The sequence below is a fragment of the Drosophila kikkawai genome, unplaced genomic scaffold (genome assembly GCF_030179895.1).
Source record: "Drosophila kikkawai strain 14028-0561.14 unplaced genomic scaffold, DkikHiC1v2 scaffold_253, whole genome shotgun sequence".
Taxonomy (NCBI): Eukaryota; Metazoa; Arthropoda; class Insecta; order Diptera; family Drosophilidae; genus Drosophila; species Drosophila kikkawai.
The window spans coordinates 168,743-189,889 of NW_027222595.1; the positions used below are offsets into that span (position 1 = coordinate 168,743).

General features: G+C 47.6%; 1 long non-coding RNA gene across 1 annotated transcript in view; it reads right to left on the reverse strand.

Moving 5' to 3' along the window:
* The window catches only part of LOC121502000 (uncharacterized), a 30,493-nt gene extending 21,453 nt beyond the window's left edge, over positions 1-9,040 (reverse strand). The window contains exons 1-2 of the long non-coding RNA XR_005990775.2: positions 8,902-9,040; positions 7,964-8,842 (exon numbers count right to left, since the gene is read on the reverse strand). This is a non-coding gene — a long non-coding RNA (uncharacterized lncRNA). The remainder of the gene's footprint in view (positions 1-7,963; positions 8,843-8,901) is intronic.
* Between the last annotated feature and the right edge of the window lie 12,107 nt (positions 9,041-21,147).

The following is a 21,147-nucleotide window of genomic DNA, read 5'->3' on the forward strand; positions in this document are numbered from 1 at the left end:
TCTCTCATAAACTCGTGATACATGTCTTGCAACTCGCAGTTATTCGCAAGTCTGCGCTCCAACGAAAGAAATCTGCATCTTGCCGTTTCGAAGGATAAGCCTAGAACACTTGGATTTGTCTTGAATGGCAGCTTCACCTCAAAACGACCTGAAGAAAGTCTTTTTACTGTGTGCTCGAAATGCTTCTCACAAGCAACTTGTTCAGCTGTGTAAACAGCCTTCGATCTCTCAGGGACTTGTTCCAACTCCCAAAATCGTTTCACCAGAGAGTCGAGAGAACTTATATTTTCACTGACAGTGACGCTGCCTACTTGAGCTTGACTCGCTAAGCGTTGAGTGTACTTTCCCGACACAATCCATCCTAATAATGTTTTCTGAAGCGAAGGATGGTCGGAACCCAATTTTATTTGGCCTACGCTTAGAAGTTCAAAAAAGGATTCTGCGCCAATAAGCAAGTCCACTTTTGCGGGCTTGTGAAAACGAGGGTCTGCCAATTCAATGTTTGCTGGAATTTTCCATTGGGCATAATTGACCTCATAGTCAGGTTGATATGATGAAATTGACCTTAACACCCAAAAATCGGTTGCGAAACTATGATCATTGACGCGAGAGTGAATTGACGTGTGCACTTTGTGCCGCACTACCGAATCGTTCTTCCCGACAGTAGTAATATTCAAATAAGACTCCTCCCTATGTAGCCGTAAACGTTGTGCCAAATCTTCGGCCATAAAGTTTATTTGCGACCCGGAATCTAAAAGAGCTCGTGCTAATTGAAACTGTCCGAATCTATCCCGCACCTTAACGACGGCAGTGGCAAGAATCACTTGGTCGCTACTTGCAACATGACATGAGTGGGCTTGATTTGAATGATCAAATGCTACAGGAAACGACTGTGACTGCACTTGAGAACCTGATCCCGAAGCTACAGGTTGCTGCTCTACCCCATATCTGTGAAGAAGTGTGTTATGAGGCTTAGAGCAGACGCGACACTTTGTTGCTTTGCATTTTTTAACTGGATGACCAGGATTTAAACAATTTATGCACAGCCGATTATGTTTCGTAAAATCAAAACGCTGAATCACGGACAGAGCCATAAAGGCTTGGCAACTACCTAAATTATGATTCGTCGCTGAGCAATATTGACATTTCGAATCTGGTTTGTGATCTGCTTTTGTGCATGAGAATGACGATTTTGAGTATCCCTTATTCGAACCTTGGCTAGGCTTCCCTTTACTTTTCGTTGATTCCTCAGCAGCTAAATGCTGGTATCGCCGATTCAACTGAAACGCACAATCAGACCATGTCGGCAACTTATTGTAATCTAGCTGCTCCTCAAATCGGGATTTTGTTGTGTGATCTACCTTGGACATAGCTATGTGAATAAAAATTGCATTATTGATCTCCTGTTCACTACCCAACGACTGCAATGATGCATACAGAGCCGATATCTCATCAACAAGAGACCTCAAGCCTGATGCAGAGGGTTTCGATACCTGGGGAAGGTCAAACAACTGAGAAATCGTGTCGAAGAAAATCAAACATTTATTGTTGTACACGTTTTTCAAGCTAGCCAATGCTTTCTCATAATTTAACTCGGAAATTTGAAACGCCTTTACAGTTCCTAATGCATCACCTGTTAGACATGTAAGCAAATGGTTGAACTTTTCTACCTTTGTAAGGGATGGATCGTTATGAACTAAACTCTCGAATAGACTTATAAAATTTTTGTAGTCCGAATGTTTTCCACTAAACTTCGGTAGATTCATTTTTGGTAATTGCGATGAATGACGATAACCACTGAAATCCCCTTGACTGATTCTCTGAGGTTCAACTTCTATCATTGCGGAGCGATACAATGCCTTTGTAATGATACATGCATCCTCAACCGACGCTCTCAGATCATTTTCTGAGTATAGTATATCAATGTCTGCCTGGATATCCATTAGTTTTTTACAGTACGATTCGAGAAGTTGCATTCGATATTCCATTTGAATTTTGTCGAATGAAATAGTTCTTTCCTCAAATGCCTTTTTCATTCGCTCGATGTCACTCAGAACCATATCGTGTTTCTGCATAGCCATCAAAAGTTTTGCATTTGGCTTTGCAGCCGAATCTCTTTCAGCCATTTTGAAATTAATTGGGAATTAATAAAAATGCTCCAAATGTAATGATTGGCACTAAGTTTTAATAAATCACTGTCGCAAATGATTCCGTAATTATTATTCACTTGCATTGTTTTCATGCGTTTCCTTAATTTTCTTCTGTGCTTGACTACGTGCTAGCTGCATGACATCAGGCGTTTTCAACAAGGTATCATCCTGTAACGACTTAATGTTTCTTAGTAATTCATAGTCCTTTCCGTTCATGATCATATTTTGACCAAAACACAAATAATAAGGTGAAAATCCGGTGCTACGATGATTGTTCGCTCTTAAAGATGCGCTAATTTTGTCTATATTCCTATCCCAATCGGTATGATCAGTCCCGATATAAGCTCTTATGGCGGCCAGTACGGATCTATTTACTCGCTCGCTCGCGTTGGCTTCGGGAGAGTAAATGGCTGTACACACATGTGCTACGCCGAATCGCGTTAGGAAAGCCTTAAAATATCCAGATTTAAACTGTGATCCGTTGTCCGTTAGTATGGATTCCGGAACTCCGAATGTACAGAAGACGTATTTCACCAAAAAGTCGCAAATTCTATCAGAAGTAAACTTTCGTAATGGGTGCAAGAAGTGAAACTTCGTGAAGTTATATCGACGATAATAAGCAGACCTATGTTACCGCTCTTGGATCGCGGATATGGTCCTAAGAGATCCATATAAAGTTTCTGAAACGGTCTTTGGGAAGTTGTTGGATTCCCCATGGGTGGTCTTAATATTTGATTAGGACTTTTAGTCGACTTGCAAATGCAACAGTTAGCTACGTAATCACGGATTTGGGTCACCATACCTGGCCAAAATAAATAACGCTTCAATTTCTCAATCATTTTGGACATGCCTACATGAGCTGAATCTGGGGCATCGTGTGCTCGGTACAAGATTGCGTTTCGTAAGGCTGTCGGGACCCAGAGCTTCCAAGCATCCGCTGTTTGTAGGGCATCTCCCTTTGCGATTTCTGTTCGTTTGTATACAAACTTACCCGATATTTTCAGATCAGGCAATCTTGCTTGATTTGTTTGGATTTGGTCGATCAGGCTTAGGTATTCCTCCGAATCGAATTCGCTAGATGACAAATCAATGATTGGGCCTGCGTCTGTGACTTCCTCTAGGTTAGATTCTTCACAACGCGACAGCGCATCCGCAACTACGTTCTGCGAGCCGCTTCTGTGCTTTATACTAAATGAGAAACCCTGCAGCTGGATTGACTATCTAGCCAATCGTCCTGACAGGTCTTTCTGCTTCATCAGCCACTGTAAGGACGCGTGATCTGTCACTACACAAAATTCCTGCCCCTCTATATAAGCACGAAACTTTTTAATCCCTCTAATCACTGCTAAGCACTCTAGTTCTGTCACAGAATAGTTTCGCTGTGCTTTCGTCAGCTTCTCTGACATGTACGCTATTGGTAACTCAACGCCGTCTTCATTTTCTTGGGCTAATACGCATCCAAGTCCATACAGACTAGCATCGCAAAGCAATATGAACTTATTATGAAAATCTGGGGTTCGTAACACAGGTGAGGAGGTCAGTTTCGACTTCACTAATTTAAATGCCTCTTCAGCTTCCGGATCCCAGCTAAACTTACGGTTCTTCTTAAGCAATTCCGTGAGTGGTAAGGTGATCGTATCATAATTGTCTACGAATCGCCTATACCAGCCTGCTAGTCCTAGGAACCTGCGAAGTTGTTTGACTGTCGTCGGGATCGGAAATGTGTCGATTGCGCTAACTTTGCCTGGATCGACTTTGATCTGTCCATACCCTATGATAAAGCCTAAGTATTTAATCTCGGTCATACAAAATTTCGACTTCGCTATATTGATAGTTAAATTAGCTTGCCTCAACTTCACCGCGATTTCTTCTAACAACACCATGTGGGACTCGAAATCTTCCGACAGAATTAATAAATCGTCTAGGTATACGAATACCCTAGGGCGCAAATGTGTTGGTATCACGGCGTCCATCAGTCTGCATAGTGTTTGTGCTGCGTTACACAGGCCGAACGGCATTACTTTGTATTGATACAAAGGCCTGTTGGGGATCGTGAACGCTGTGCACTGCCTGGACTTCTCCTCGAGTGGAATCTGCCAGAATGCGTGTTTCATATCGAGACCCGTTATGTAACGCGCTGGTGGCAATCTGCTAAGGATTCCGTCTACGTGAGGGAGTGGATAGGCGTCTTTTATGGTTAGCTTCTTCACCTCCCTGGAGTCCAAACATAACCGAACTTTTTCTCCTCTCTTCACCAGCACGCAGTTACTGCTCCACGGGCTTCGAGATTCTTCGATCACGCCTAACGCTAACATATTCTCTACTTCGGCAAACATAAGTTTCTCCTTAGCTGGTGAGATGGGCCAATGCCTCTGTTTTACCGGCTTCGCTTGACCAACGTCTATGGAATGTTCAATTAGTTGAGTTCGACCTAATCCTTCTGACTCGTAAGAGGGAAGCTTAGAGATTACAGTCTCTAGCCTCTTCTGTTGCTCGATCGATCCGGATCTTCGTCTCGCCCTACGTCAAGTTCAGCTACACTTCCGGTCTCTTCCATTATTTTGGACAATAGACCGAAGTCTCGCCAGAAATCAACTCCCAGATATATATCTTGCTTCAGCCCTGGAATCACAAAAAATTCGACTGGATGTGTACGATTTCGATAATTTATGTCTGCCACGAGTCTGCCTACGACGGGGCACTCGGAGTTATTCGCGGTTTTAATGCGACCTGAACATTTTCGTAAATTTGGGTTCTGAGCTAAGTCTCTAGCAGCGTTGCCTCCGATACAGCTTATCGTTGCTCCTGAATCGAGTAACGCCACATAGCGCTTACCCACTAAATCGATTTCCGTGTATAAACGGTTGTCGGAATTCATAAAAACTGCTGCTATCAACTTTTTCCGGTTCTTTCGAACCTTGTTCCAAAATGATCGTGCTCTTAGTGTTGAACGTCCGGGTTTGTGAGTGTCAATACTGCTGCAAACGTCTGCGAATATTCTTCGTCTGGCTTCAGCGTACTGTGCTTCACGTATATGATATGGTTGGTTAACTTTTGCTGTGTTTGGGTGTACTTTTTGCAGATTTGAAACTTCACACGGTTCTGTCTGCGTACCACTACTGGATTTTAATGTTTCGGATGCGACGCGTGGATTTTGGCCGACGCATCCCTTTGTCGGTTTTCCGATGGTCTACAGTGCTGACAGTTTGGCTTAAAAGTGTTCTTGGCTCCGCATCCATAACAGAAGATGCTGCGAACTTCGAGGCACTCGTCGAACCTATGGCCTATCTTATCGCAGTTCCAACATCTTATCTGATTAGTCTGTAGGGCTGACACATCTTCTAGTCCTACATCCTCAGATTCCTGTTCTAGTTGAGCAATATAAGGTTGTGTTCCAACTTGGTTGTATAATTCGTACATGCTTGGTGGAATTTCCAATACCACTCATTCGCTTTGCCGGTAAAGAACAGATGTAGGTGATCACAAAGAAGCTGATGATCTCCGTTCAAGTTTTGTTGGGCTAGTGCTTGCACTCTGTACAGAAAATCCTCTGTCTGCAAGCCATCTTTGGCTCCATCTAATTTGATGTGCCAACTCTGGATAATACCGGGCACCTTCTCCGGCTGCACCGAAGTGTGCGACCTCTCAGAGTTTCTACTAGATTGTCGATTCCCTAATCTCTCGTTTTGCTCCCTGTTCGGTAAATTCAATCCTGACCCTGGCTGAGCTTGACCTACTGCGAATGCTTGTCCCTGTGTTACATTGTTCATGCTTCTCCTACTCGGGGATTGGGCATTCTGTTCGAGCTGCAAATTCGATATCTGTGACTGTATGAAAAGAGTCAAATCCTGCATAAGCTTCTGTTGCTGAGACTGCATTGCTGCTTGAACTACTCTACCTATTTCTTCGACACTCTCTGCTCTAGATGAATCGAGAATTGATGGTGTATTAGCGCTTCTATCGCGCTGCTGCGCCACGTTACTACGTTGCTGAGACCTAGTAACCATACCTCTGCGTTGCCCCAAACTTCGACCTCTTCTTGGTTCATTCCTGTTACGGCCTCGGTTTGTGATAAGACTGCTGCTGCCTTCGCCAGCGTCATATTCATTGGGTGCTCTTCCTGACTCGGATCTTTGTTCTGCATCTGCCAATTCGGCTAACAAGTTATTGTTCGATACTGACAACTGCTGCACCGTGCATGGTCGATCGCAAGTCGGACACGAGTTCGTTACTGACAAGTGATCTCTAATACATTGATGATGAAATCGATGATTACAAGGAGAAGCTGCTGTCAGATCGTTCACGCTTAAAGGTCGTGTGCATAGAATGCAAACACTTTCGTCATTATTAGAAGCGGCTGCTAAATTCTCTAAGCTATGATGAATAGGCATTTTCTTCTTGCGTATCTGTTATTGGTTGCTTAATATTTTCAATTTATGGTCTTTGTTTTTCCAGCTAGTTTCTGTCGAATACCTTCTTGCTGAGCGTTCTCTCCTAACCAACTCTATACTAATATTGTCTATATTGTCGCGGCTTTGTAGGTTTGTATTCGCTGTATTGGTCATCCATCGAAGTTCCTCCACTTGATATTCCTAAATACGCGTACAGTACCATTTGCCAGTAGTCTAAACTGTCGCCTTTGGATAGTATTCTGCGCTCGGTTAGTACTGGTCGATAGTACCACGAAGTTTTGATAACATATCGCTATTCCAAGCTACTAATTCCGAATTCGCTTCCCTCTACCTATTGAACGGGAGTTTGATCCACCTAACTAATTTCAGGCTCGAGTTTTTGCGCCTGTGAGTGGGTTCGTTGCGGTCGCCTTGATCCGTAAGATCTCGAATCGAAGACGCAATTCCGGCTAAGAAGTCCTCAACTCGCAACTAGCAAATCTCTAGTATAAAATAGTAACAATTTCTGCTGATTAAATTAATTACAAAAAAATTCTTTTGGATGGATAGTCGAGCATTTTCATGGGCTAAAACCACTCGAAGGTCCTGCACCTAAAACAATAGGTATTTGCGGCTCCTGCGAGTTGCACTATAGCTTGATATTCTTCTTCCTCTTATTTCTCAAATGCAGATAACGGTCTTTGGCCCCACACGTTGGGCGCCATTTTATTTATGTAGTAGCCAAGAGGCAGGTGCTCACTAGATACTGTTGGTTTTCCAGTGTACAATCGGATCGGTATTTGTGCACTTCTTGCTATGCTCGGTTCAAAGCTCGTCGGATATGGCGTGGGCCTTCCTCACCGATAATAAGTCACACCCTTTCACTACTGTAATAAAAGTTTAAGTGCACATTCTGTAAACTAAATGATTGGTCAACGGTTGAATTAATCAGACGTACGGACGGACCCTAAAGAGTAGGTATAAGAGAGGAACACTCGCGTTGTGGGTGGCTGAGGTGTCGTTCGCCCCCACGTCTTTACCCTCCCTGCCGTGGTAAACTCTGATAAATTAAGTGTTACCCCTTTACTAAGTTCATCTTTTCGATCTTAGCTCATTCTAAAGTTATTCGACATCCACTTGCTGTATTAACATAGACCAAAAATATACGTTTTTACTCCATTATTATTTCGTTAAACTTCAGGATAATTCATAATTCTGTCTCTTACAATTTTTCATCATTTTCTTAACCTCTCTAGTCCCCAGCTATTTATCTCTACGTTAATTGAAATTTAAGTAAACACACGCGTAAATATGCGGCTCGCTTAGGATCCCGTTTAAATTATACATACGATCGATATATATTTACAGAATAAATCAAAAATGCGGCCTTTGTGCCGATTTACTTTCGATATACTGACTTACGCTCAGATCCTCCGCTGCTGGTTCGTTGGGCCCATCGAAGTTGCAGGTGCTGATGGCTGTTAGTTGGAAAGTTCAGAAACGATATTTAAATGGGACGCTCGCGTTCGCATTCACATATTACGCTAAATGGCAGAAAAGCAACAACAATATCAGTTACTTTCTAGCTAACGTTACGCATTACTCTAAATTTAATCGATCTCAAAACTTCTCTACATCCTTCGGGTTACTGGAATCATCCAGCGTGAGCTCGCCGCGACGCGCCTCCAACTTCTTCGACAGGTCACATGCCTGCCGCGCAAGCGAGCTCTCTATCCGGCTGCGCCTGCTCCTGCCTAGTCTCCGCTCAGCTACCTTAGGTGCACCTCCACTGTTCCTACTGGCTTATGCTCGAAAAGGTAATGCTTAGCCGCTGTCCATACAGCCGAATCGCCTTAGTTGGGGCTGCACGAGGCCGGTTACATTACTCCGAGAACTCAGACACAGGCCGCCTCTGGTCTGACTCTTGGAGATTTCTCGCTCCCGGTTTAGTGCGGTCGCACTCGGATCGCTATAGCTCCTTGGCAGCCGACGTGGCAAAGCAGAGGTACCCAAAAAGTAGGGTTACGCGCACGTGCTGCGTTGGCCGCACGTCGACGTCTCTGCCGCTGTAGGGCCTCCGAAAAGTTAGGTTATGGCCGCTCGTGTCGCACAGCGTTGGGCTGCACGTCGACGTCGCTGCCGCCGTAGGGCTTCCAAAGAGTAGGGTTATGGCCGCTCGGTTGCACCGCGTTGAGTTGCACGTCGATGATCGCCAACTTCTGCCGCGTGTGGCTGCCACGCCGGCGATACGCCTACGCCTAGCGAAGGACGTATGAGCCGTCGCCTAGCGCCAAACTAGCCCTGCACAACAAAAGGGTTAACTATACTATAAACTCTGCCGTTCCGTAGTTAATATTTACCCGTTCTCGCTCGTGCACAACACTTATTAAGTTTTGTCACTGGTCTCTTGCTGGCACTTTACTATTAATTCGATTGAAACTGTATACTCCACGTGCCGGAATTATTATAGTAAAAATGATCTACGATGCGTGTGCTTTGCTCTGGTTTTCAATTTCAAGTGAGCGAGCGTCACAAAATTTCTCTACACGCAGCGTGCCTTGCATAGCAAACGAGCCAAAAGCTACGGAACTTTTCCCAAATCCTCTCTCGCGCTCTCGATGCTGGAGGACTGGAGGAAGGAAAAATAAGCAAAAAATCGTACGATTTCGCTGGCGCTGCGAATGCAGGTAGAAGAAAAACGGCATGTTCTGGAAGGCGCTACCCTACACTCTAGTCGCGGCATATGCGTTTCGATGGGTCGGTTCTATCATTTAAACTTACGATTATACTTATTTATATTTTCCTATTTGTTTTTCTCTGCCCTTACCCTCTGACCCCTATAAGCGAGAGCGGGCTGAGGAGCTTTGCAGAAGCGGGAGCGCTTCGCAGTCGCGCGGGGGGGAAACGAAAGCTCCTGACCTGAACAATAGGGCTTGGGATCGAGTAAAAGCAGCGGATAGCAGCATTAGTGAGAGGGCTGCATCATATTTTGTTACAAACATGATGAAGCTAAAAAGAAATTTGGTATGGGAGCAAAGCAACAGAAAAAGAAAGTGGTGAAAAAATCTCTTGCATCAATCATCAAAAAGGCAACCATCGAATTGCGAAAGCATAAGCCACTCGACATATTGAATGCTGTTAAAGTGGCACGCAGTGCAGTATCGAAATCAATGGGATGTAAGAAAAATGTTGTAATTCCACGGGTAATAGCAGTTCCAAAAGTTGGTGGTTTTTTACCATTGGTACCTATTTTAACAGCCCTTAGCGCTGTGGGTAGTTTAGCGTCAGGTAGCGCTGCAATTGTAAAATCAATTAACAATGCAAAGATGGCAAAGGCACAACTTGAGGAAAACCAGAGACATAACAGAAAAATGGAATCTGTATCGTTGGGTAAAGGCTTGTACCTACAACCATACAAGAAAGGCTATGGCATATCATTTTCAAAAAATAATAATAAACAAAAAAAACTATTAAATGAGCTACCCAAGAGAGCACTTTCCAATTTTGATATATTGAAGTTTGCCTTTAAAAATATTCCACATTTTCGGGGGGTTTATATGAGAGATGACATACCCAAAGTACCACATTATTCCGAGTGTGGAATAATAAATTTAGCAGACTCATCATCAGAAGGAACGCATTGGGTGGCGTATTATAAGAAAGGATCAGACTCGTACTACTTTGACAGTTTTGGTAACTTGCAGCCGCCTTTAGAAATAATTAGATATTTAGGGGAAAAAATAAGATATAATTATCAGCGTTTCCAAAAATTTGGTACTTTTAACTGTGGGCATTTATGCCTTAAATTTTTGCTAGACTGTAATTCTTCCCATACCCTTCGTAACCACTTCACATGAAGTGGACACTTTGACCTTTTACAAAGCTAGACGTTCTATCCCTTGAGACGAAATATGCTGAGGAGAAATATGCTCCTTGGCGGGTATAAATTCAGGGCCCTCGTCTAGGAAAAATATCATTCAGCGACCATCAGCAGCAACAACAGCAGCAGCAACAGTATCATCATGAACCGCTTTACCACCACCACCACCAGCTCTACCAGCTCCACCAGCTCTACCAGCTCCACCGACTCCAACACCGCATCTAGCTCCAACTAATCCGCCTCATCCAACTCAACCGCCTCCAACCTCCCCACTGGGGTCACGCAGAAGGACATCGATGCGCTTTTGAGGGATATTGAGGAAGACCCTCAGATGCAGGCCTTCAACGCCTGCAGAGTGAAAAGGAAGTTAACCTTTCACAAGCTGTCGATAAATATGCCCTTTCATATTTATTCGGCCAGGCGGGTGACGGGAAAGTTCGGCACCAATATTATGGTCGAACTGGATACAAGAAATGTACTCCTGCCGGATAGGTTCTCGCAGCTTAAGGATGAGGTAATCCAAAAGATTTCTTCAGGGTCGTATTCTCTCCAAAAGCTGAAGGATGGGAATGTTATAATAGATTTAAGTACAAATTTCAATAATTAAATAAAAAAAAAATTTTTTTTTTAATTACAAATTTTTTATTGGGAAAAGGGACTTGGGAAAATTCTTTTTCAGCTTTTATATTTCAGATTAAAAATGAAAACAAAAATAAATAAAAAAAAAAATTTTATATATACAAAAAATATTACAAATTTTTTATTGGGAAAAGGGACTTGGGAAAATTCTTTTTCAGCTTTTATATTTCAGATTAAAAATGAAAACAAAAATAAATAAAAAAAAAAATTTTATATATATAAAAAATATTACAAATTTTTATTTGGGAAAAGGGATTTGGGAAATTTATTTTTCAGCCTTTATATTTCAGTTAAAACAAAAAATAAATAAATAAAAAAAAAAAAAAAAAAAACAAATTTTTGATTGGGAAACGGGACTTGGGAAAATTCTTTTTCAGCCTTTATATTTCAGTTAAAAAATGAAAACAGACCTGATAAACAGATCATAGCTGATACCAGGTCCGATTATCAGGTCGGTTTATCAGACCTGATAAACATATCAGGTCTGATTATCACATCTTGTTGTTGGTCACATGATAATGTCGAGGATGGAGTTGATACATGTGCTTGCCATTTCTTTACTGTACGCTCACAAAAATCATTAAAAATTATAAAAATGTATGTTAATTTGGAACATCGCTTTTGATTATTATACTTGAAAAATAAAATTATATTTACAAAAAAAAAAAAAAAAATAGATAGCATTTTTTTAATGGTGGAAATGGGATATGGGATATTTCTTTTGCAGCCTTTACTTTTCAGATTGACTGTGGATTTGAGTTTTGGGTGGATGGGGTGTTTCACTGTTGAGAAACCGTTACAAGTGCATCCTTCACCATCCCTACTTTGGTGAGCTAATTGAGCAGGTTGTTGCACGCACTTGATCTAGTGTAGGTGGGATGAGGGTGGGAAAATTTGACTGCTCTGATCCTCTTTCCAGCGGCCCTTCAGTGGGAAAACAAGTGACCTTTTTCAAGTGAGGTATGTCACAGGGAAAATCACAGTCCTGAGTCGTGGGTGGGAACATGTTTCGACTCTGGCGCCCTTGTTCACTTACACCCCGTCCCTTTATCAAGTGAGGATGTTGCCTGAACGTTCACGTCTGGCGCCCTTCTTCACTTACACCCTGTCCCTTTTTCAAACGAGGATCGTGGGTGAACGTACACGGGATGCTCAGGATCACTCCGGGCGGAGCAGGACCGCCGCCGTGGGCCCTTTTTCAATTGCCTTATCCGGGCGGAGCAGGACCGCCGCCGTGCGCCCTTTTTCAATTGCCTTAAGTGGGTGAACGTACACGTGTGGAACAGGATCTCCCCGGTGCGCCCTTTTTCAATTGCCTCACCCTCTAAGTGAGGGGTCGTCGGTGCACGTGCACGTGTGGAACAGGATCACTCCTGTCGGAGCAGGATCTCCCCGGTGCGCCCTTTTTCAATTGCCTCACCCTCTAAGTGAGGGGTCGTCGGTGCACGTGCATCGATCCGGGATCGCTACCGGGATCGCTCCGTTGCATTCGCACTCGTATCCATATCCCTGTGGGAATCCCTTGAACACTTGATCTCAAGTGTCCTTTTACATGCACTGACCCTAATTTATTCCATCTTTATTACCCCCTCTTATGACAGGTTCATATCTCCCCCTAACTAAGTGCATTTTTATTATCTAAACCACTCTAATTTTGACAGCTAATCCATTAATTGCATTTTTATTACCCTTTTTACCGACATCAAAGGTCCCGAAAGCCCGGTTATTCAACTACTACAAACTAATATAAATACAAATTCGGAAGTGGAATCAGGCATTATTAGCTGAGTTGTGAACTTTTTGTTTACAAATTTACAATTCAGTATGCAAATGTATTAGCCTTCTAAAAACTAATCTAAGTACAAATTCCACCGTGGATACATGCATTATTAGCGGAGTTGTGAACTTTTTGTTTACAAATTTACAATTGAGTATGCAAATGTATTAGAATTGTAGGAATTCATTTTGTTCGGCTGGGGGGAGCTGTTGCAGCTAGCTTTCGCAGAATAGGCACCAAAAAATATAATCAATCCCGCGACGCAGTCGAAGGTTCCACAGAAAACCACCACAAGAAAAGAATAGGCCGGGGGCGTCGGGGTAATTTTGAATATATAAATGCATGGACTTGGTCCGCTTTATTTGGCTTCAGGTTTAGAGCTAACTACAAGCGGGAGCGGGAGATCGAAATAGGAGTGCGCGAGCGGCCGTAGCCTCAGCTTGGAGAGCGAGAGCGCAAGCGGAGGAGCTTTGGACTGGAAGTCCGGAGGGAGAGGGAGAGAAAAAGAGAGCGCACTGCCTCCCGAAATTAAGCGCCTTTCTGGCGTGAACATTCTCCCCCCCTTGCGAGGATACGCAGCAAAATATTATAAGTCCTTCGCTCGGGAAAGTGTTGGATTCGCTGAGTCGTCGGCATGTAGAAGTGTGTGATGATCCTGTCCACACGACTGGCATCGGTCGTTACTACGGCAAGATCCTCCAGAATGGTGGTGGGCCAAGCAGTTGACGCAGTATTTTCTGTCGATGACTGCCTGGAGCCGTTTCTTTGCATCAAGTCGAAGAAAACGGTGGCACTTCCGAAGAGGATGGATCCCTTGACAGACTCGGCATTGGTAGGATGAAATACCTCGGGAACGTCTGCTTTTGCTGTCGTTGTATGGAACCCAGTAATTGAAGGAGTCGGCCGCATTGGTTACTCGTGTAGAGAACGACGAAATCCGTTGGATAGGTGAAGATATCTGTCGGGTGTCATCACGAGGAATCGGAACACTGGAAGATGAGTCGCTTGGATGCAACAAAGTGTGATGCCGACCGTGACAAGTAAGACAGTTGTGGGCGCTTGTGCAATTACGGAGTGGATGACCGCTTGCAAAGCAATTTAAGCACAACTGCTTTTTCTGGATATAAGATGATCGATCGACTATCGTCATCTGAAGGAAGCGTGGACACAAACGCACTGGATGGTTCTCTGTAGAACACAAAGCGCATCTTTTGGACGTATGAAGAATCCTCGTACTAAAGGATTGTAGTACTCGTTGCGATGGGTTGGAGATTGTCGGTTTAGATGAACGAAAGCGTGTCACAGTAGGCTGGATAGAATCTATGGCTTCCAGAGTTCTATAGCGCTCTGTTAGGAATGAATCAAGTTCCGGCCACGTAGGAATTTCGGTTTTTTGTTCGATGGATTGCTCCCATAATGAAAGCGTCAGCTTTGGAAGTTTTGTGGAGCACAAATAGACAAGGAGAGTAGTAGGGGAATCTAACATCCAGGCCAGTTTTATCTTAATTGCTAATTAGGGTCATTAATTAAATAGATAGGGGTGATCTGACCCCTGTCACCTTAAAAGGGTAGGGTAATAAAAATTGATTAGGGTGTGATTGAATGGATTGAGGACACGTGAGAAACGTGTGCGGAAGCGGTATCGCCCCGAAGACGCACTCGATACGTGAGCGAGGGAGCGATAACGCACACGATACGTCTTCGAGTGCGTATGCGAGGGAGCGATAACGTTCGATCCGCACGCGAGCGGGAGCGTAACCGCCTCGAAGACGCACTCGAAACGGCTTCGAGAGGGAGCGATAACGTTCGATCCGCGCGGGAGCGGGAGCGTTACCGCCTCGAAGACGCACTCGAAACGGCTTCGAGAGGGAGCGATAACGTTCGATCCGCGCGGGAGCGGGAGCGTTACCGCCCCGAAGGCGCACTCGAAACGGCTTCGACGCGCGCATTCGTTTCCCACAATCAAATCCCACACCAAAAGGGGATGGAGGGTTTTTTTTATATACGTTTATTATTTATTAACTACACTTAACAAATACTATACAACAAACAAACTAGGTATTGACGGGGCCAAGGGCCCGCATTGTGCGGTACGGCCGCAAAGCAATGCTTCGCACAATAGAAGGCCGCTCAGCCAGTCCGCTCGTTTCGTACTCTCTCCAGCGACCTGAGGGATTTCATCAGCTTAGCTGCGAATTCCGCCACCGCATCCCACGTCCTTTGGTTCGACAGCATCAACGGCACCAGAGTGTCTACCCTGATCGCTGACCCCGCTACCGCCTCCAGCTCGTCCCTCTCCTCGTCGAATCGGCGGCATTCGAAGAATACGTGTCCCGCATCCTCGATTATCCCGGATCCGCACTCCGGGCATCCATCCTCCGTGTCATGGCCGAACCTTTTCAAGTAGCTGCGGAAGAAGCCATGCCCGCTTAGCACCTGGGTTAGGTAAAAGTCTACCTCCCCGTGCTTCCGCTCCATCCAGGCCTCGATGTTGGGGATGAGCCTATGCGTCCACCGTCCCTTGGGCGAGGCATCCCACCTGGCCTGCCAGCTCACATAGCTCCTTGCCCTGGCCGCGCTTTTCAGCTCGGCAGTCGTGGCTCTTTCAGGTCCTTGTTGGCTGTGCAGCGCAGCGCGAATGTCCGACTTCTCGCTGACCAACTCCTTCAGTGGGACTAGACCGGCTAGCACCAGTACCGCGTCGTCCGAAATCGTACGGAAGGCGCTCGCCACTCGGATGGCACAGAGTCTATAAGTTGACTCGACTCCCCGCATGAAGGACTTCTTCTTCGCCGCCTCGGCCCACACCGGCGCCGCATAGAGCAGTTGAGAGGTGACGACGCTTACCAGCAGCCTTCTGGCATTCTGCTTGGGTCCTCGTGTATTTAGCAGTATCCGCGCGAGTGCTCCTGCTGTCCCACTGGCCTTCTTCTGGGCGTACTGGAGATGCTCCTTGAAGCAAAGCCTGGTGTCGAGGAGAACTCCAAGGTACTTCACAGCCCTCTGCGACTCGATCACGGCACCGCCAACCTGGATCTCGGCCGTTTCCACCTTTTTCCGGCTCGAAATGAGGACCGCCTCCGTCTTGTGCGCCGCTAGCTCCAGACCAGCGCTCGAGAGCCACGATTCGATCGCCTTGATCGCAGCATTCGCCTTACTCTCTGCAGCCGTGCGCTCCTTCGCAACTACCACCACCGCTACGTCGTCGGCGAAGCCTACGGTAGTGGTGTCGCTGGGCATCGGGAGCCGTAGAACCCCATCGTACATGGTATTCCAGAGCAGGGGTCCCAACACGGAGCCCTGAGGGACTCCGGCTGAGACTTCGTATACTCTGGAACCCACATCCGTGTCTACAATGAGCACCCTCTGGCTGAAATAGCTCCTAGCTATCTCCAGTAGGTACCCTGGGATGTTCAGCGCAGCGAGGGACTCCAGCGTCCGGTTCCAGTCGGCAGTGTTGAAGGCGTTCCTTACGTCCAGCGTGACTACTAAGCAGTAATTTTTGGAGCCGCCTTTCCACCTTGTTCCTGTGATCGCCGTTTCCGCTATCTGCTTCACCATCTCGATCGCGTCCAGCGTTGATCTCCCCTTTCTAAAGCCAAACTGGCTAGGAGAGAGACCCCCTGCCCTCTCGATGGCGGCATTCAGCCTTGCTGCTATCACCTTCTCGAACACCTTGCCAGTGGTGTCGGTAAGGCAGATAGGCCTGTAGGAGGATGGCTCCCCAGGCGGTTTGCCTGGCTTAGCCAGCAGCAGGAGCTTTTGCCTCTTCCATCTCTCCGGAAAAGTACCCTCCTGGAGGCATCTGGCGTATAGGGTGGCGAACTCCTTTGGGTGAAGCGCGATAGCCAACTTCAGGGCCCTGTTGGGTACTGCGTCCGGCCCAGGCGCCTTTTTGGTGCGAACGCTCCTTCCCGTCCGGATCACCTCGTCCTCGGAGACCTCACAGTCGACGATGGGGTGGCGCTCCGCACTGGGCTGCGTCATCACCACCGGGGCTCCCCTCGGGAACAGTGCCTGCACTATGGAGTCCAGGGCTTCCGGGTCCGAAGAAGCCGTGCTGCCTGCTTTTAGCCCCTTGACCACCAATCTGTAGGCACCGCCCCAGGGGTCGTTTTCCGCCTCGTCGCAGAGCCGCAGAAAGCACTCTCTCTTTGCTTCTCTTATGGCCAGTTTTAGGGCCCTCCTGGCCGACTTGTAGGCTTCGCAGCACTCGACCAGTCGAGAGGAGCCACGTGCCCGGGTCATTTGCCTCCGAGCATGGAGGCACTTTGCCCGGAGATCGGCTATCTCTTCGCTCCACCAGAATGTTGGCCTTTGATTCCTCCGACATGTCCCTCTCAGCCGCATGCTCTGGTCGCAGGCGTGCTCCAGGGCTGCTGCGATCTGGTTTGCAGCCTCGTTGGCTTCACCCAGCGCCTCGGCTGACATGCCGTCCAGCGCGTTGGCGAATGCCTGGGTGCGCAGCGTGTCCGGCCGGTAGGCTTTCCTGGGCCGCAGCCGTGTGCGGGTGGTCCCCTCCGGCGCACCCACGGTGCATAGGATCGCCTCGTGGTCGCTCCCGGTGTAAGCGTCGCTGACCCCCCAGCTGGCGTCCTGGGAAATTGCGCTGCTCACAAAGGTCAGGTCGATTATTGAGGCGGCTCCTGCTCTGGCAAATGTGTGCCTCATCCCGTCGTTTAGGAGGACCACGTCCGTCGAGGCAAATGCCTCCAGCACCGCGCGTCCCCTGGCGTTAGTGGAGACGGATCCCCACTCGAGGGCCCAGGCGTTGAAATCGCCTCCGACTACAACCTTGGCCCTGCCACGCATGTCGCTGCATAGGTTGTCCAGGATCCTGCTGAATGCATCCAGCGGGAGACTGGGGGCCAAGTAGCAGCTGTAAATGCAAAAGCCACTGATATCCGCCCGCACAAATCCATCGGCTGAAAGGATGTTGGACATCCGCCGCTGTCCGCCGCCACAGAGCCAAAGGGCCGCCTTGCCGGAGCGGTCCTTCGCCCATGCTCCTCCCTCCCTCGCCTTGTATGGTTCGCTAAGTATAGCGACGTCCGCCGCTACCTCGCTCACCGTCTGCAGAAGCAGGTCCTGCGCCGCTCTGCAGTGATTCAAGTTGATTTGGATCAACTGCATGCAGGCGTACGGTTCCCTTTCCCTCTGTTTGAGGCTGGGCAGCCCGTGCCGCCTGCCTGGTGCCTCGTCTCCTTGCTACCAGCCGCCTTGCACAGGAAACACGATGGCTCCTTGGAACAATCGGCCGCCTTGTGTCCCATCTCTCCGCATTTGAAGCAACAGGCACTCCTATCCACCGGGTTCTTGCAGTGGATCGCAATGTGCCCGGTTTCCAGGCACCTGAAGCACCTCGGTGGGCCGGTTCTTTCGCGGATCCTACAGGTTGACCATCCGATCCGCACCTCTCCGCGCTGAAGGACTGCCTTGCCCAATGGGACGGGCAGGCTGACCACCGCCAGCTGCGTTTCTGAGCGGCCACTGCGCATGCTCCGGACTCTCACCCGTTCTGCCTCGAAGTTGAACTGGCCGGCAATAGCGGCGCAGACCTCCTTCTTCGAGGTGATAGAGTCGATGTTCCGTACCTCCAGAACAAGCACTTTCGTGTCCTCCGTCGACGCACGCACAGTCGCGGAGTCACCGAGCACCCTCTCGATGCTCTCCTTCATCTCCTCGGCGCTCTCAACACTCCCTTTAGCCACCTCTAGGAGCAGGTTGCCGTTGTTGGTGCGCCGAACCTTTGAGACGCAGGCGCCCAGGTCCGACAACTGCTTGTCGTCCCTCCTGGTCACCATAGCTAGTACCTCGCTGTAAGACTTGCCGTTTGCTTGCACGATGACAGCATCGGGTCGTCCACGGCGCGCTGCCCTCGGCTTCTTGGCGACTACCCTCCATTCACCGGTGGGCTTTGCGGTGTTCTCGAGGATCCGGGTGGCGGTGTGTGCCTCCGCGGACTCTGAGTGGGCTCCTTGTGTCTTTTTCCGGGGATTTCTGGGCCCCTTCTCGCTTCCCTGCTGGGTTGCGCCGGCTGGTTTAGGGGCAGGCACAGGCGCGGGTAGTTCTGGCCAGTTTGGCTGGCTAAGCCTACGCCAGGGCTCTGTTTGGGCTGTAGCCTCCTTTTTCCCGACGGTCTTTGTCTGCTGCTCCTTGTCGGCGCTGCATGTGCTCTGGGCGCATTTTGGGCACAGACTGGTCCCGACGTCGCACTCCTGCCTTTCTTTGGAACCCGCGGCTGTCGCTCTGCTCGCCGCCAGAATGCTCGCATGTAGCGCCTTCATTTTGGCAAACAGCTCCCTCGTGGAGACGGTGATGTGGCGCGTCGTCTTGTCCATCATCTTCGTGGAGACTTCCTGCAGCAGCTTTCCCAGCTCCTGGAGGTCCTGCAGGCTGGCTGCCTCCTCTGACGCCTTACTCTTCTTGGCCGGCGTAGTTCTTTGCGAGCTGGTCGGGCTCGCAGGATCCCGCGTCCTCTTGGGGGGCGGCGTTGAGCTTGGCCCAGGGCTCCGCCCATCTTCTAGGGCTTCCAGCGCTGTGGGCGTTCGGGAGACCTTGCCGCTCCTCCTGAAGGCCTCTGCTTCATCCCCTTCCCTCTCTTGGCGGGGCGTCCTCGCTAGAGTCGAGCCGCACGCAAAGGGATCTTCATCATTCTCCATGGCCGGCTTGTCGTCCGCGCAGGGCTCCCACGCTGGCCAAGGATTTCCCCTTGGCTATGCGACGGGGGTTATACCGCCCCTTCTCGGTCCCCGACGTCCCTTGCTCGGGACACCGCTTGCGCGGGGGATCGGATTTTGGTCGGCTCCGTGACCTTTTCCCGCCAGCCGACTGCGCAGCCGTGCACGGCCTCGGGGAGATAACTTTGTTTATTAAGATAAGTAAACAAACAATTTATTTATGCGCGCCAATGTTATTTTTTAAAAAGATAATAGGGCGGGAAAGCTTAGCAACGCGCGTTTTCCAACACTGGTAATGCTTGTGCTGTTAAGCGCGGCTGTAAGAAGCTCCTCCACTGGCGTTTAACAACACTAGGTTCTTAGAGCGATCAGCTGTGTTTACGTTTGGAAAGAAAACGCGGGGAAAAGCGGCTTGTGGAAGGTGTGAGGAAGAAAGTAAAGTGAGAGCGGAAAAGGCGTTTGTGCGGAGGAGAGGCGAGAAGTCACCCCCTCCCCTTACCTCGAGTCCCTCCTGCGGGTCAAGTGCCCAGGTTGGTTTTGGCAACCGGGGAAGACTGCGGGGGCCGACCCAGGAGCAGTACCAGGTACGTACCGGGGTACTAGGAGCCTTGCACTACACTTTGGATACTTTTCAGGCTAAATACACGGCGGCACCGACCGAAGAAAGGATTATCAGACGGAGCGCGGTCAAAAACACAACCTCAACGTTCAAGCTTCACATCTGCTGCATCGGGATGGAGGGTGAAAAGGTCAGTGCGATCCTTAAAGGGATGAAGATGACACCGGGTACACCTGCAAACGCACAATGCAATGAAGAGGGAGGGATGAAAAGGTCAGTCGAGATTTTTGCTTGTGATACATATGGAGACTTGTGTGTACACGAAAGGACAAGCTGGCCAGCGATCATCCATTTCATAAAGAGAGGGGAGGGCGCTCATAGACAGGTAAAATAATGTATGCGACCGGGAATCAAGGGATGAGGTTTAAACCCATGCCACATACCCTTTCGGAGTCAAAGAACACTCCCCCTCAGAGTCAAAAAAAAGGTTGCTTACGATGTTGACTAATTGAAGACTTCTCAAGAAGGTTACAGCTCATTTATTAATGGGTGGGTGAAGGGAACATGCATTGATATACAACCCGTTTAAAAACTCATTTCAAAACAAAGAAAAGGAAGGGAAAAGTCAACGAAGGCTGGCGCCGAACGCCGTCCACTTTAGAGGCAATCTCATTTGCTTAATGTGATAAACAAAGGACCATGGCTTCGTATACCACCAGTTCTCAAAAGTCATTTCAAAATGATAAAAAGTCACCGAGACCAACATATTTTCTTCAATTAATCTCTCATTTATTTTCAATTAAGTGTGAAAAGGATTCGTCCTCTCACCCCTTTATTATAGGTAAATTTCCCATACTTGAAAATGAAAAAACTGAAAAGAATAACCATTTTCCCATTTCCCAATGAAAAGTATTGAATATAGTTTATTTTTTCTGAATATTGTATAATTTTATTTTCTCAATAACTAAATCGATGTTCTAAATTACAATACGAATTTATAATTTTTAAACATTTGGTTGAGCGTACAGTAAAGAAATGACATGCGCATGTATCAACCCCATGGTTGACATC